A 14,913-nucleotide genomic window follows, 5' to 3' on the forward strand; every position below is an offset into this window, starting at 1 on the left:
GCGTGGGTTCGAATCCCATCCTCGTCGATGAATTTTACGTGAAGCACGCGTTTGCGGTCACTCCTTCTCCGTGCGAAACGCCACTCAGTAGTAACAACGACGCGTATACGTGGCAGATAGCGTGTGTATGAAATACGAGACAAAACTGCCTACCAGATGAAAGCGCACAACATTCCATAGCGTATGCCCTTCGAATTAAACATCATTTCGAGATCTACAAACCAATGAAATTTCGGCTGCAGCTAAGAGTATGTTGGTATTTGCGAACGACGAGCTCTTATTTATATTTAAGTGCATACCTGTCGCAGTCATTTTAACGTATCGAGCCTATAATAATCCATCTGTAGCACAACTGTCGCCTTCCGACAGTTTGTTTCAAGTGAGGCCGCCATCTACAGAAGCGATTTGGCAAGGCCTACTGGAGAGACTTGACTTTGCAGCCATCCGTCGCTAGTGGCCGACCAAACACCAAGCTCCATCGCAAACAGCAGGACAATCTTGGGCTAGGGGGAACGTCAAAACCTTGCAAGCAATATCAGTGTAGCGTATCGAGCTGTACGTTTCGTTGCAGTAAGTCGTGGAAAAGAATGCACAGCACCTTTCTCATTTGCATTAGACGACACTGCATGTCGATACAATGCTTATTACTGCGGTAAATAGGTGGGCCGGTGATTTTGCCCCGATCGGATATCGACGTGGACGGATGCTGTCATTAAACGATTCGCGAGTGGGAGCTTGGTCGGCTGCACTGCAGCTTGGCATAAGACGTTAACACCGGCCCAGTACGATGTTTTGAATGCGTTTTCGAATCGACAAATGTCTTCTTTCCGCAAGCACTAGCCCAAGACACAGCTGTTGTACCAGCAGACGAGGTGGCCGAGTGGTTAAGGCGTTGGACTGCTAATCCAATGTGCTCTGCACGCGTGGGTTCGAATCCCATCCTCGTCGATGAATTTTACGTGAAGCACGCGTTTGCGGTCACTCCTTCTCCGTGCGAAACGCCACTCAGTAGTAACAACGACGCGTATACGTGGCAGATAGCGTGTGTATGAAATACGAGACAAAACTGCCTACCAGATGAAAGCGCACAACATTCCATAGCGTATGCCCTTCGAATTAAACATCATTTCGAGATCTACAAACCAATGAAATTTCGGCTGCAGCTAAGAGTATGTTGGTATTTGCGAACGACGAGCTCTTATTTATATTTAAGTGCATACCTGTCGCAGTCATTTTAACGTATCGAGCCTATAATAATCCATCTGTAGCACAACTGTCGCCTTCCGACAGTTTGTTTCAAGTGAGGCCGCCATCTACAGAAGCGATTTGGCAAGGCCTACTGGAGAGACTTGACTTTGCAGCCATCCGTCGCTAGTGGCCGACCAAACACCAAGCTCCATCGCAAACAGCAGGACAATCTTGGGCTAGGGGGAACGTCAAAACCTTGCAAGCAATATCAGTGTAGCGTATCGAGCTGTACGTTTCGTTGCAGTAAGTCGTGGAAAAGAATGCACAGCACCTTTCTCATTTGCATTAGACGACACTGCATGTCGATACAATGCTTATTACTGCGGTAAATAGGTGGGCCGGTGATTTTGCCCCGATCGGATATCGACGTGGACGGATGCTGTCATTAAACGATTCGCGAGTGGGAGCTTGGTCGGCTGCACTGCAGCTTGGCATAAGACGTTAACACCGGCCCAGTACGATGTTTTGAATGCGTTTTCGAATCGACAAATGTCTTCTTTCCGCAAGCACTAGCCCAAACCACAGCTGTTGTACCAGCAGACGAGGTGGCCGAGTGGTTAAGGCGTTGGACTGCTAATCCAATGTGCTCTGCACGCGTGGGTTCGAATCCCATCCTCGTCGATGAATTTTACGTGAAGCACGCGTTTGCGGTCACTCCTTCTCCGTGCGAAACGCCACTCAGTAGTAACAACGACGCGTATACGTGGCAGATAGCGTGTGTATGAAATACGAGACAAAACTGCCTACCAGATGAAAGCGCACAACATTCCATAGCGTATGCCCTTCGAATTAAACATCATTTCGAGATCTACAAACCAATGAAATTTCGGCTGCAGCTAAGAGTATGTTGGTATTTGCGAACGACGAGCTCTTATTTATATTTAAGTGCATACCTGTCGCAGTCATTTTAACGTATCGAGCCTATAATAATCCATCTGTAGCACAACTGTCGCCTTCCGACAGTTTGTTTCAAGTGAGGCCGCCATCTACAGAAGCGATTTGGCAAGGCCTACTGGAGAGACTTGACTTTGCAGCCATCCGTCGCTAGTGGCCGACCAAACACCAAGCTCCATCGCAAACAGCAGGACAATCTTGGGCTAGGGGGAACGTCAAAACCTTGCAAGCAATATCAGTGTAGCGTATCGAGCTGTACGTTTCGTTGCAGTAAGTCGTGGAAAAGAATGCACAGCACCTTTCTCATTTGCATTAGACGACACTGCATGTCGATACAATGCTTATTACTGCGGTAAATAGGTGGGCCGGTGATTTTGCCCCGATCGGATATCGACGTGGACGGATGCTGTCATTAAACGATTCGCGAGTGGGAGCTTGGTCGGCTGCACTGCAGCTTGGCATAAGGCGTTAACACCGGCCCAGTACGATGTTTTGAATGCGTTTTCGAATCGACAAATGTCTTCTTTCCGCAAGCACTAGCCCAAGACACAGCTGTTGTACCAGCAGACGAGGTGGCCGAGTGGTTAAGGCGTTGGACTGCTAATCCAATGTGCTCTGCACGCTTGGGTTCGAATCCCATCCTCGTCGATGAATTTTACGTGAAGCACGCGTTTGCGGTCACTCCTTCTCCGTGCGAAACGCCACTCAGTAGTAACAACGACGCGTATACGTGGCAGATAGCGTGTGTATGAAATACGAGACAAAACTGCCTACCAGATGAAAGCGCACAACATTCCATAGCGTATGCCCTTCGAATTAAACATCATTTCGAGATCTACAAACCAATGAAATTTCGGCTGCAGCTAAGAGTATGTTGGTATTTGCGAACGACGAGCTCTTATTTATATTTAAGTGCATACCTGTCGCAGTCATTTTAACGTATCGAGCCTATAATAATCCATCTGTAGCACAACTGTCGCCTTCCGACAGTTTGTTTCAAGTGAGGCCGCCATCTACAGAAGCGATTTGGCAAGGCCTACTGGAGAGACTTGACTTTGCAGCCATCCGTCGCTAGTGGCCGACCAAACACCAAGCTCCATCGCAAACAGCAGGACAATCTTGGGCTAGGGGGAACGTCAAAACCTTGCAAGCAATATCAGTGTAGCGTATCGAGCTGTACGTTTCGTTGCAGTAAGTCGTGGAAAAGAATGCACAGCACCTTTCTCATTTGCATTAGACGACACTGCATGTCGATACAATGCTTATTACTGCGGTAAATAGGTGGGCCGGTGATTTTGCCCCGATCGGATATCGACGTGGACGGATGCTGTCATTAAACGATTCGCGAGTGGGAGCTTGGTCGGCTGCACTGCAGCTTGGCATAAGACGTTAACACCGGCCCAGTACGATGTTTTGAATGCGTTTTCGAATCGACAAATGTCTTCTTTCCGCAAGCACTAGCCCAAGACACAGCTGTTGTACCAGCAGACGAGGTGGCCGAGTGGTTAAGGCGTTGGACTGCTAATCCAATGTGCTCTGCACGCGTGGGTTCGAATCCCATCCTCGTCGATGAATTTTACGTGAAGCACGCGTTTGCGGTCACTCCTTCTCCGTGCGAAACGCCACTCAGTAGTAACAACGACGCGTATACGTGGCAGATAGCGTGTGTATGAAATACGAGACAAAACTGCCTACCAGATGAAAGCGCACAACATTCCATAGCGTATGCCCTTCGAATTAAACATCATTTCGAGATCTACAAACCAATGAAATTTCGGCTGCAGCTAAGAGTATGTTGGTATTTGCGAACGACGAGCTCTTATTTATATTTAAGTGCATACCTGTCGCAGTCATTTTAACGTATCGAGCCTATAATAATCCATCTGTAGCACAACTGTCGCCTTCCGACAGTTTGTTTCAAGTGAGGCCGCCATCTACAGAAGCGATTTGGCAAGCCCTACTGGAGAGACTTGACTTTGCAGCCATCCGTCGCTAGTGGCCGACCAAACACCAAGCTCCATCGCAAACAGCAGGACAATCTTGGGCTAGGGGGAACGTCAAAACCTTGCAAGCAATATCAGTGTAGCGTATCGAGCTGTACGTTTCGTTGCAGTAAGTCGTGGAAAAGAATGCACAGCACCTTTCTCATTTGCATTAGACGACACTGCATGTCGATACAATGCTTATTACTGCGGTAAATAGGTGGGCCGGTGATTTTGCCCCGATCGGATATCGACGTGGACGGATGCTGTCATTAAACGATTCGCGAGTGGGAGCTTGGTCGGCTGCACTGCAGCTTGGCATAAGACGTTAACACCGGCCCAGTACGATGTTTTGAATGCGTTTTCGAATCGACAAATGTCTTCTTTCCGCAAGCACTAGCCCAAGACACAGCTGTTGTACCAGCAGACGAGGTGGCCGAGTGGTTAAGGCGTTGGACTGCTAATCCAATGTGCTCTGCACGCGTGGGTTCGAATCCCATCCTCGTCGATGAATTTTACGTGAAGCACGCGTTTGCGGTCACTCCTTCTCCGTGCGAAACGCCACTCAGTAGTAACAACGACGCGTATACGTGGCAGATAGCGTGTGTATGAAATACGAGACAAAACTGCCTACCAGATGAAAGCGCACAACATTCCATAGCGTATGCCCTTCGAATTAAACATCATTTCGAGATCTACAAACCAATGAAATTTCGGCTGCAGCTAAGAGTATGTTGGTATTTGCGAACGACGAGCTCTTATTTATATTTAAGTGCATACCTGTCGCAGTCATTTTAACGTATCGAGCCTATAATAATCCATCTGTAGCACAACTGTCGCCTTCCGACAGTTTGTTTCAAGTGAGGCCGCCATCTACAGAAGCGATTTGGCAAGGCCTACTGGAGAGACTTGACTTTGCAGCCATCCGTCGCTAGTGGCCGACCAAACACCAAGCTCCATCGCAAACAGCAGGACAATCTTGGGCTAGGGGGAACGTCAAAACCTTGCAAGCAATATCAGTGTAGCGTATCGAGCTGTACGTTTCGTTGCAGTAAGTCGTGGAAAAGAATGCACAGCACCTTTCTCATTTGCATTAGACGACACTGCATGTCGATACAATGCTTATTACTGCGGTAAATAGGTGGGCCGGTGATTTTGCCCCGATCGGATATCGACGTGGACGGATGCTGTCATTAAACGATTCGCGAGTGGGAGCTTGGTCGGCTGCACTGCAGCTTGGCATAAGACGTTAACACCGGCCCAGTACGATGTTTTGAATGCGTTTTCGAATCGACAAATGTCTTCTTTCCGCAAGCACTAGCCCAAGACACAGCTGTTGTACCAGCAGACGAGGTGGCCGAGTGGTTAAGGCGTTGGACTGCTAATCCAATGTGCTCTGCACGCGTGGGTTCGAATCCCATCCTCGTCGATGAATTTTACGTGAAGCACGCGTTTGCGGTCACTCCTTCTCCGTGCGAAACGCCACTCAGTAGTAACAACGACGCGTATACGTGGCAGATAGCGTGTGTATGAAATACGAGACAAAACTGCCTACCAGATGAAAGCGCACAACATTCCATAGCGTATGCCCTTCGAATTAAACATCATTTCGAGATCTACAAACCAATGAAATTTCGGCTGCAGCTAAGAGTATGTTGGTATTTGCGAACGACGAGCTCTTATTTATATTTAAGTGCATACCTGTCGCAGTCATTTTAACGTATCGAGCCTATAATAATCCATCTGTAGCACAACTGTCGCCTTCCGACAGTTTGTTTCAAGTGAGGCCGCCATCTACAGAAGCGATTTGGCAAGGCCTACTGGAGAGACTTGACTTTGCAGCCATCCGTCGCTAGTGGCCGACCAAACACCAAGCTCCATCGCAAACAGCAGGACAATCTTGGGCTAGGGGGAACGTCAAAACCTTGCAAGCAATATCAGTGTAGCGTATCGAGCTGTACGTTTCGTTGCAGTAAGTCGTGGAAAAGAATGCACAGCACCTTTCTCATTTGCATTAGACGACACTGCATGTCGATACAATGCTTATTACTGCGGTAAATAGGTGGGCCGGTGATTTTGCCCCGATCGGATATCGACGTGGACGGATGCTGTCATTAAACGATTCGCGAGTGGGAGCTTGGTCGGCTGCACTGCAGCTTGGCATAAGACGTTAACACCGGCCCAGTACGATGTTTTGAATGCGTTTTCGAATCGACAAATGTCTTCTTTCCGCAAGCACTAGCCCAAGACACAGCTGTTGTACCAGCAGACGAGGTGGCCGAGTGGTTAAGGCGTTGGACTGCTAATCCAATGTGCTCTGCACGCGTGGGTTCGAATCCCATCCTCGTCGATGAATTTTACGTGAAGCACGCGTTTGCGGTCACTCCTTCTCCGTGCGAAACGCCACTCAGTAGTAACAACGACGCGTATACGTGGCAGATAGCGTGTGTATGAAATACGAGACAAAACTGCCTACCAGATGAAAGCGCACAACATTCCATAGCGTATGCCCTTCGAATTAAACATCATTTCGAGATCTACAAACCAATGAAATTTCGGCTGCAGCTAAGAGTATGTTGGTATTTGCGAACGACGAGCTCTTATTTATATTTAAGTGCATACCTGTCGCAGTCATTTTAACGTATCGAGCCTATAATAATCCATCTGTAGCACAACTGTCGCCTTCCGACAGTTTGTTTCAAGTGAGGCCGCCATCTACAGAAGCGATTTGGCAAGCCCTACTGGAGAGACTTGACTTTGCAGCCATCCGTCGCTAGTGGCCGACCAAACACCAAGCTCCATCGCAAACAGCAGGACAATCTTGGGCTAGGGGGAACGTCAAAACCTTGCAAGCAATATCAGTGTAGCGTATCGAGCTGTACGTTTCGTTGCAGTAAGTCGTGGAAAAGAATGCACAGCACCTTTCTCATTTGCATTAGACGACACTGCATGTCGATACAATGCTTATTACTGCGGTAAATAGGTGGGCCGGTGATTTTGCCCCGATCGGATATCGACGTGGACGGATGCTGTCATTAAACGATTCGCGAGTGGGAGCTTGGTCGGCTGCACTGCAGCTTGGCATAAGGCGTTAACACCGGCCCAGTACGATGTTTTGAATGCGTTTTCGAATCGACAAATGTCTTCTTTCCGCAAGCACTAGCCCAAGACACAGCTGTTGTACCAGCAGACGAGGTGGCCGAGTGGTTAAGGCGTTGGACTGCTAATCCAATGTGCTCTGCACGCTTGGGTTCGAATCCCATCCTCGTCGATGAATTTTACGTGAAGCACGCGTTTGCGGTCACTCCTTCTCCGTGCGAAACGCCACTCAGTAGTAACAACGACGCGTATACGTGGCAGATAGCGTGTGTATGAAATACGAGACAAAACTGCCTACCAGATGAAAGCGCACAACATTCCATAGCGTATGCCCTTCGAATTAAACATCATTTCGAGATCTACAAACCAATGAAATTTCGGCTGCAGCTAAGAGTATGTTGGTATTTGCGAACGACGAGCTCTTATTTATATTTAAGTGCATACCTGTCGCAGTCATTTTAACGTATCGAGCCTATAATAATCCATCTGTAGCACAACTGTCGCCTTCCGACAGTTTGTTTCAAGTGAGGCCGCCATCTACAGAAGCGATTTGGCAAGGCCTACTGGAGAGACTTGACTTTGCAGCCATCCGTCGCTAGTGGCCGACCAAACACCAAGCTCCATCGCAAACAGCAGGACAATCTTGGGCTAGGGGGAACGTCAAAACCTTGCAAGCAATATCAGTGTAGCGTATCGAGCTGTACGTTTCGTTGCAGTAAGTCGTGGAAAAGAATGCACAGCACCTTTCTCATTTGCATTAGACGACACTGCATGTCGATACAATGCTTATTACTGCGGTAAATAGGTGGGCCGGTGATTTTGCCCCGATCGGATATCGACGTGGACGGATGCTGTCATTAAACGATTCGCGAGTGGGAGCTTGGTCGGCTGCACTGCAGCTTGGCATAAGGCGTTAACACCGGCCCAGTACGATGTTTTGAATGCGTTTTCGAATCGACAAATGTCTTCTTTCCGCAAGCACTAGCCCAAGACACAGCTGTTGTACCAGCAGACGAGGTGGCCGAGTGGTTAAGGCGTTGGACTGCTAATCCAATGTGCTCTGCACGCGTGGGTTCGAATCCCATCCTCGTCGATGAATTTTACGTGAAGCACGCGTTTGCGGTCACTCCTTCTCCGTGCGAAACGCCACTCAGTAGTAACAACGACGCGTATACGTGGCAGATAGCGTGTGTATGAAATACGAGACAAAACTGCCTACCAGATGAAAGCGCACAACATTCCATAGCGTATGCCCTTCGAATTAAACATCATTTCGAGATCTACAAACCAATGAAATTTCGGCTGCAGCTAAGAGTATGTTGGTATTTGCGAACGACGAGCTCTTATTTATATTTAAGTGCATACCTGTCGCAGTCATTTTAACGTATCGAGCCTATAATAATCCATCTGTAGCACAACTGTCGCCTTCCGACAGTTTGTTTCAAGTGAGGCCGCCATCTACAGAAGCGATTTGGCAAGGCCTACTGGAGAGACTTGACTTTGCAGCCATCCGTCGCTAGTGGCCGACCAAACACCAAGCTCCATCGCAAACAGCAGGACAATCTTGGGCTAGGGGGAACGTCAAAACCTTGCAAGCAATATCAGTGTAGCGTATCGAGCTGTACGTTTCGTTGCAGTAAGTCGTGGAAAAGAATGCACAGCACCTTTCTCATTTGCATTAGACGACACTGCATGTCGATACAATGCTTATTACTGCGGTAAATAGGTGGGCCGGTGATTTTGCCCCGATCGGATATCGACGTGGACGGATGCTGTCATTAAACGATTCGCGAGTGGGAGCTTGGTCGGCTGCACTGCAGCTTGGCATAAGACGTTAACACCGGCCCAGTACGATGTTTTGAATGCGTTTTCGAATCGACAAATGTCTTCTTTCCGCAAGCACTAGCCCAAGACACAGCTGTTGTACCAGCAGACGAGGTGGCCGAGTGGTTAAGGCGTTGGACTGCTAATCCAATGTGCTCTGCACGCGTGGGTTCGAATCCCATCCTCGTCGATGAATTTTACGTGAAGCACGCGTTTGCGGTCACTCCTTCTCCGTGCGAAACGCCACTCAGTAGTAACAACGACGCGTATACGTGGCAGATAGCGTGTGTATGAAATACGAGACAAAACTGCCTACCAGATGAAAGCGCACAACATTCCATAGCGTATGCCCTTCGAATTAAACATCATTTCGAGATCTACAAACCAATGAAATTTCGGCTGCAGCTAAGAGTATGTTGGTATTTGCGAACGACGAGCTCTTATTTATATTTAAGTGCATACCTGTCGCAGTCATTTTAACGTATCGAGCCTATAATAATCCATCTGTAGCACAACTGTCGCCTTCCGACAGTTTGTTTCAAGTGAGGCCGCCATCTACAGAAGCGATTTGGCAAGGCCTACTGGAGAGACTTGACTTTGCAGCCATCCGTCGCTAGTGGCCGACCAAACACCAAGCTCCATCGCAAACAGCAGGACAATCTTGGGCTAGGGGGAACGTCAAAACCTTGCAAGCAATATCAGTGTAGCGTATCGAGCTGTACGTTTCGTTGCAGTAAGTCGTGGAAAAGAATGCACAGCACCTTTCTCATTTGCATTAGACGACACTGCATGTCGATACAATGCTTATTACTGCGGTAAATAGGTGGGCCGGTGATTTTGCCCCGATCGGATATCGACGTGGACGGATGCTGTCATTAAACGATTCGCGAGTGGGAGCTTGGTCGGCTGCACTGCAGCTTGGCATAAGGCGTTAACACCGGCCCAGTACGATGTTTTGAATGCGTTTTCGAATCGACAAATGTCTTCTTTCCGCAAGCACTAGCCCAAGACACAGCTGTTGTACCAGCAGACGAGGTGGCCGAGTGGTTAAGGCGTTGGACTGCTAATCCAATGTGCTCTGCACGCTTGGGTTCGAATCCCATCCTCGTCGATGAATTTTACGTGAAGCACGCGTTTGCGGTCACTCCTTCTCCGTGCGAAACGCCACTCAGTAGTAACAACGACGCGTATACGTGGCAGATAGCGTGTGTATGAAATACGAGACAAAACTGCCTACCAGATGAAAGCGCACAACATTCCATAGCGTATGCCCTTCGAATTAAACATCATTTCGAGATCTACAAACCAATGAAATTTCGGCTGCAGCTAAGAGTATGTTGGTATTTGCGAACGACGAGCTCTTATTTATATTTAAGTGCATACCTGTCGCAGTCATTTTAACGTATCGAGCCTATAATAATCCATCTGTAGCACAACTGTCGCCTTCCGACAGTTTGTTTCAAGTGAGGCCGCCATCTACAGAAGCGATTTGGCAAGGCCTACTGGAGAGACTTGACTTTGCAGCCATCCGTCGCTAGTGGCCGACCAAACACCAAGCTCCATCGCAAACAGCAGGACAATCTTGGGCTAGGGGGAACGTCAAAACCTTGCAAGCAATATCAGTGTAGCGTATCGAGCTGTACGTTTCGTTGCAGTAAGTCGTGGAAAAGAATGCACAGCACCTTTCTCATTTGCATTAGACGACACTGCATGTCGATACAATGCTTATTACTGCGGTAAATAGGTGGGCCGGTGATTTTGCCCCGATCGGATATCGACGTGGACGGATGCTGTCATTAAACGATTCGCGAGTGGGAGCTTGGTCGGCTGCACTGCAGCTTGGCATAAGACGTTAACACCGGCCCAGTACGATGTTTTGAATGCGTTTTCGAATCGACAAATGTCTTCTTTCCGCAAGCACTAGCCCAAGACACAGCTGTTGTACCAGCAGACGAGGTGGCCGAGTGGTTAAGGCGTTGGACTGCTAATCCAATGTGCTCTGCACGCTTGGGTTCGAATCCCATCCTCGTCGATGAATTTTACGTGAAGCACGCGTTTGCGGTCACTCCTTCTCCGTGCGAAACGCCACTCAGTAGTAACAACGACGCGTATACGTGGCAGATAGCGTGTGTATGAAATACGAGACAAAACTGCCTACCAGATGAAAGCGCACAACATTCCATAGCGTATGCCCTTCGAATTAAACATCATTTCGAGATCTACAAACCAATGAAATTTCGGCTGCAGCTAAGAGTATGTTGGTATTTGCGAACGACGAGCTCTTATTTATATTTAAGTGCATACCTGTCGCAGTCATTTTAACGTATCGAGCCTATAATAATCCATCTGTAGCACAACTGTCGCCTTCCGACAGTTTGTTTCAAGTGAGGCCGCCATCTACAGAAGCGATTTGGCAAGCCCTACTGGAGAGACTTGACTTTGCAGCCATCCGTCGCTAGTGGCCGACCAAACACCAAGCTCCATCGCAAACAGCAGGACAATCTTGGGCTAGGGGGAACGTCAAAACCTTGCAAGCAATATCAGTGTAGCGTATCGAGCTGTACGTTTCGTTGCAGTAAGTCGTGGAAAAGAATGCACAGCACCTTTCTCATTTGCATTAGACGACACTGCATGTCGATACAATGCTTATTACTGCGGTAAATAGGTGGGCCGGTGATTTTGCCCCGATCGGATATCGACGTGGACGGATGCTGTCATTAAACGATTCGCGAGTGGGAGCTTGGTCGGCTGCACTGCAGCTTGGCATAAGGCGTTAACACCGGCCCAGTACGATGTTTTGAATGCGTTTTCGAATCGACAAATGTCTTCTTTCCGCAAGCACTAGCCCAAGACACAGCTGTTGTACCAGCAGACGAGGTGGCCGAGTGGTTAAGGCGTTGGACTGCTAATCCAATGTGCTCTGCACGCTTGGGTTCGAATCCCATCCTCGTCGATGAATTTTACGTGAAGCACGCGTTTGCGGTCACTCCTTCTCCGTGCGAAACGCCACTCAGTAGTAACAACGACGCGTATACGTGGCAGATAGCGTGTGTATGAAATACGAGACAAAACTGCCTACCAGATGAAAGCGCACAACATTCCATAGCGTATGCCCTTCGAATTAAACATCATTTCGAGATCTACAAACCAATGAAATTTCGGCTGCAGCTAAGAGTATGTTGGTATTTGCGAACGACGAGCTCTTATTTATATTTAAGTGCATACCTGTCGCAGTCATTTTAACGTATCGAGCCTATAATAATCCATCTGTAGCACAACTGTCGCCTTCCGACAGTTTGTTTCAAGTGAGGCCGCCATCTACAGAAGCGATTTGGCAAGGCCTACTGGAGAGACTTGACTTTGCAGCCATCCGTCGCTAGTGGCCGACCAAACACCAAGCTCCATCGCAAACAGCAGGACAATCTTGGGCTAGGGGGAACGTCAAAACCTTGCAAGCAATATCAGTGTAGCGTATCGAGCTGTACGTTTCGTTGCAGTAAGTCGTGGAAAAGAATGCACAGCACCTTTCTCATTTGCATTAGACGACACTGCATGTCGATACAATGCTTATTACTGCGGTAAATAGGTGGGCCGGTGATTTTGCCCCGATCGGATATCGACGTGGACGGATGCTGTCATTAAACGATTCGCGAGTGGGAGCTTGGTCGGCTGCACTGCAGCTTGGCATAAGACGTTAACACCGGCCCAGTACGATGTTTTGAATGCGTTTTCGAATCGACAAATGTCTTCTTTCTGCAAGCACTAGCCCAAGACACAGCTGTTGTACCAGCAGACGAGGTGGCCGAGTGGTTAAGGCGTTGGACTGCTAATCCAATGTGCTCTGCACGCGTGGGTTCGAATCCCATCCTCGTCGATGAATTTTACGTGAAGCACGCGTTTGCGGTCACTCCTTCTCCGTGCGAAACGCCACTCAGTAGTAACAACGACGCGTATACGTGGCAGATAGCGTGTGTATGAAATACGAGACAAAACTGCCTACCAGATGAAAGCGCACAACATTCCATAGCGTATGCCCTTCGAATTAAACATCATTTCGAGATCTACAAACCAATGAAATTTCGGCTGCAGCTAAGAGTATGTTGGTATTTGCGAACGACGAGCTCTTATTTATATTTAAGTGCATACCTGTCGCAGTCATTTTAACGTATCGAGCCTATAATAATCCATCTGTAGCACAACTGTCGCCTTCCGACAGTTTGTTTCAAGTGAGGCCGCCATCTACAGAAGCGATTTGGCAAGGCCTACTGGAGAGACTTGACTTTGCAGCCATCCGTCGCTAGTGGCCGACCAAACACCAAGCTCCATCGCAAACAGCAGGACAATCTTGGGCTAGGGGGAACGTCAAAACCTTGCAAGCAATATCAGTGTAGCGTATCGAGCTGTACGTTTCGTTGCAGTAAGTCGTGGAAAAGAATGCACAGCACCTTTCTCATTTGCATTAGACGACACTGCATGTCGATACAATGCTTATTACTGCGGTAAATAGGTGGGCCGGTGATTTTGCCCCGATCGGATATCGACGTGGACGGATGCTGTCATTAAACGATTCGCGAGTGGGAGCTTGGTCGGCTGCACTGCAGCTTGGCATAAGGCGTTAACACCGGCCCAGTACGATGTTTTGAATGCGTTTTCGAATCGACAAATGTCTTCTTTCCGCAAGCACTAGCCCAAGACACAGCTGTTGTACCAGCAGACGAGGTGGCCGAGTGGTTAAGGCGTTGGACTGCTAATCCAATGTGCTCTGCACGCTTGGGTTCGAATCCCATCCTCGTCGATGAATTTTACGTGAAGCACGCGTTTGCGGTCACTCCTTCTCCGTGCGAAACGCCACTCAGTAGTAACAACGACGCGTATACGTGGCAGATAGCGTGTGTATGAAATACGAGACAAAACTGCCTACCAGATGAAAGCGCACAACATTCCATAGCGTATGCCCTTCGAATTAAACATCATTTCGAGATCTACAAACCAATGAAATTTCGGCTGCAGCTAAGAGTATGTTGGTATTTGCGAACGACGAGCTCTTATTTATATTTAAGTGCATACCTGTCGCAGTCATTTTAACGTATCGAGCCTATAATAATCCATCTGTAGCACAACTGTCGCCTTCCGACAGTTTGTTTCAAGTGAGGCCGCCATCTACAGAAGCGATTTGGCAAGGCCTACTGGAGAGACTTGACTTTGCAGCCATCCGTCGCTAGTGGCCGACCAAACACCAAGCTCCATCGCAAACAGCAGGACAATCTTGGGCTAGGGGGAACGTCAAAACCTTGCAAGCAATATCAGTGTAGCGTATCGAGCTGTACGTTTCGTTGCAGTAAGTCGTGGAAAAGAATGCACAGCACCTTTCTCATTTGCATTAGACGACACTGCATGTCGATACAATGCTTATTACTGCGGTAAATAGGTGGGCCGGTGATTTTGCCCCGATCGGATATCGACGTGGACGGATGCTGTCATTAAACGATTCGCGAGTGGGAGCTTGGTCGGCTGCACTGCAGCTTGGCATAAGACGTTAACACCGGCCCAGTACGATGTTTTGAATGCGTTTTCGAATCGACAAATGTCTTCTTTCCGCAAGCACTAGCCCAAGACACAGCTGTTGTACCAGCAGACGAGGTGGCCGAGTGGTTAAGGCGTTGGACTGCTAATCCAATGTGCTCTGCACGCGTGGGTTCGAATCCCATCCTCGTCGATGAATTTTACGTGAAGCACGCGTTTGCGGTCACTCCTTCTCCGTGCGAAACGCCACTCAGTAGTAACAACGACGCGTATACGTGGCAGATAGCGTGTGTATGAAATACGAGACAAAACTGCCTACCAGATGAAAGCGCACAACATTCCA

At 48.4% G+C, this 14,913-nt stretch overlaps 17 non-coding genes across 17 annotated transcripts in view; all 17 read left to right on the plus strand.

The window, feature by feature from the left end:
- The window catches only part of Trnas-gcu, an 82-nt gene extending 55 nt beyond the window's left edge, over positions 1-27 (plus strand). The window contains exon 1 of the tRNA in view: positions 1-27. This exon is cut by the window's left edge and continues 55 nt beyond it. This is a non-coding gene — a tRNA (tRNA-Ser).
- An 839-nt stretch (positions 28-866) lies between these two features.
- Trnas-gcu lies at positions 867-948 on the plus strand. The gene has a single exon. It is a non-coding gene; the product is annotated as a tRNA-Ser (tRNA).
- An 839-nt stretch (positions 949-1,787) lies between these two features.
- On the plus strand, positions 1,788-1,869 carry Trnas-gcu. The gene has a single exon. It is a non-coding gene; the product is annotated as a tRNA-Ser (tRNA).
- An 839-nt stretch (positions 1,870-2,708) lies between these two features.
- On the plus strand, positions 2,709-2,790 carry Trnas-gcu. Its single transcript has one exon. It is a non-coding gene; the product is annotated as a tRNA-Ser (tRNA).
- An 839-nt stretch (positions 2,791-3,629) lies between these two features.
- On the plus strand, positions 3,630-3,711 carry Trnas-gcu. Its single transcript has one exon. It is a non-coding gene; the product is annotated as a tRNA-Ser (tRNA).
- An 839-nt stretch (positions 3,712-4,550) lies between these two features.
- Trnas-gcu lies at positions 4,551-4,632 on the plus strand. The gene has a single exon. It is a non-coding gene; the product is annotated as a tRNA-Ser (tRNA).
- An 839-nt stretch (positions 4,633-5,471) lies between these two features.
- On the plus strand, positions 5,472-5,553 carry Trnas-gcu. The gene has a single exon. It is a non-coding gene; the product is annotated as a tRNA-Ser (tRNA).
- Positions 5,554-6,392: 839 nt separating this feature from the next.
- On the plus strand, positions 6,393-6,474 carry Trnas-gcu. The gene has a single exon. It is a non-coding gene; the product is annotated as a tRNA-Ser (tRNA).
- An 839-nt stretch (positions 6,475-7,313) lies between these two features.
- Positions 7,314-7,395, plus strand: Trnas-gcu. Its single transcript has one exon. It is a non-coding gene; the product is annotated as a tRNA-Ser (tRNA).
- Positions 7,396-8,234: 839 nt separating this feature from the next.
- Positions 8,235-8,316, plus strand: Trnas-gcu. The gene has a single exon. It is a non-coding gene; the product is annotated as a tRNA-Ser (tRNA).
- An 839-nt stretch (positions 8,317-9,155) lies between these two features.
- Positions 9,156-9,237, plus strand: Trnas-gcu. The gene has a single exon. It is a non-coding gene; the product is annotated as a tRNA-Ser (tRNA).
- An 839-nt stretch (positions 9,238-10,076) lies between these two features.
- Positions 10,077-10,158, plus strand: Trnas-gcu. The gene has a single exon. It is a non-coding gene; the product is annotated as a tRNA-Ser (tRNA).
- An 839-nt stretch (positions 10,159-10,997) lies between these two features.
- Positions 10,998-11,079, plus strand: Trnas-gcu. Its single transcript has one exon. It is a non-coding gene; the product is annotated as a tRNA-Ser (tRNA).
- Positions 11,080-11,918: 839 nt separating this feature from the next.
- Trnas-gcu lies at positions 11,919-12,000 on the plus strand. Its single transcript has one exon. It is a non-coding gene; the product is annotated as a tRNA-Ser (tRNA).
- An 839-nt stretch (positions 12,001-12,839) lies between these two features.
- Trnas-gcu lies at positions 12,840-12,921 on the plus strand. The gene has a single exon. It is a non-coding gene; the product is annotated as a tRNA-Ser (tRNA).
- An 839-nt stretch (positions 12,922-13,760) lies between these two features.
- On the plus strand, positions 13,761-13,842 carry Trnas-gcu. Its single transcript has one exon. It is a non-coding gene; the product is annotated as a tRNA-Ser (tRNA).
- An 839-nt stretch (positions 13,843-14,681) lies between these two features.
- Trnas-gcu lies at positions 14,682-14,763 on the plus strand. Its single transcript has one exon. It is a non-coding gene; the product is annotated as a tRNA-Ser (tRNA).
- The last annotated feature ends 150 nt before the right edge of the window (positions 14,764-14,913 follow it).

The sequence above is a fragment of the Schistocerca piceifrons genome, chromosome 2 (assembly GCF_021461385.2).
Source record: "Schistocerca piceifrons isolate TAMUIC-IGC-003096 chromosome 2, iqSchPice1.1, whole genome shotgun sequence".
Taxonomy (NCBI): domain Eukaryota; kingdom Metazoa; phylum Arthropoda; class Insecta; order Orthoptera; family Acrididae; genus Schistocerca; species Schistocerca piceifrons.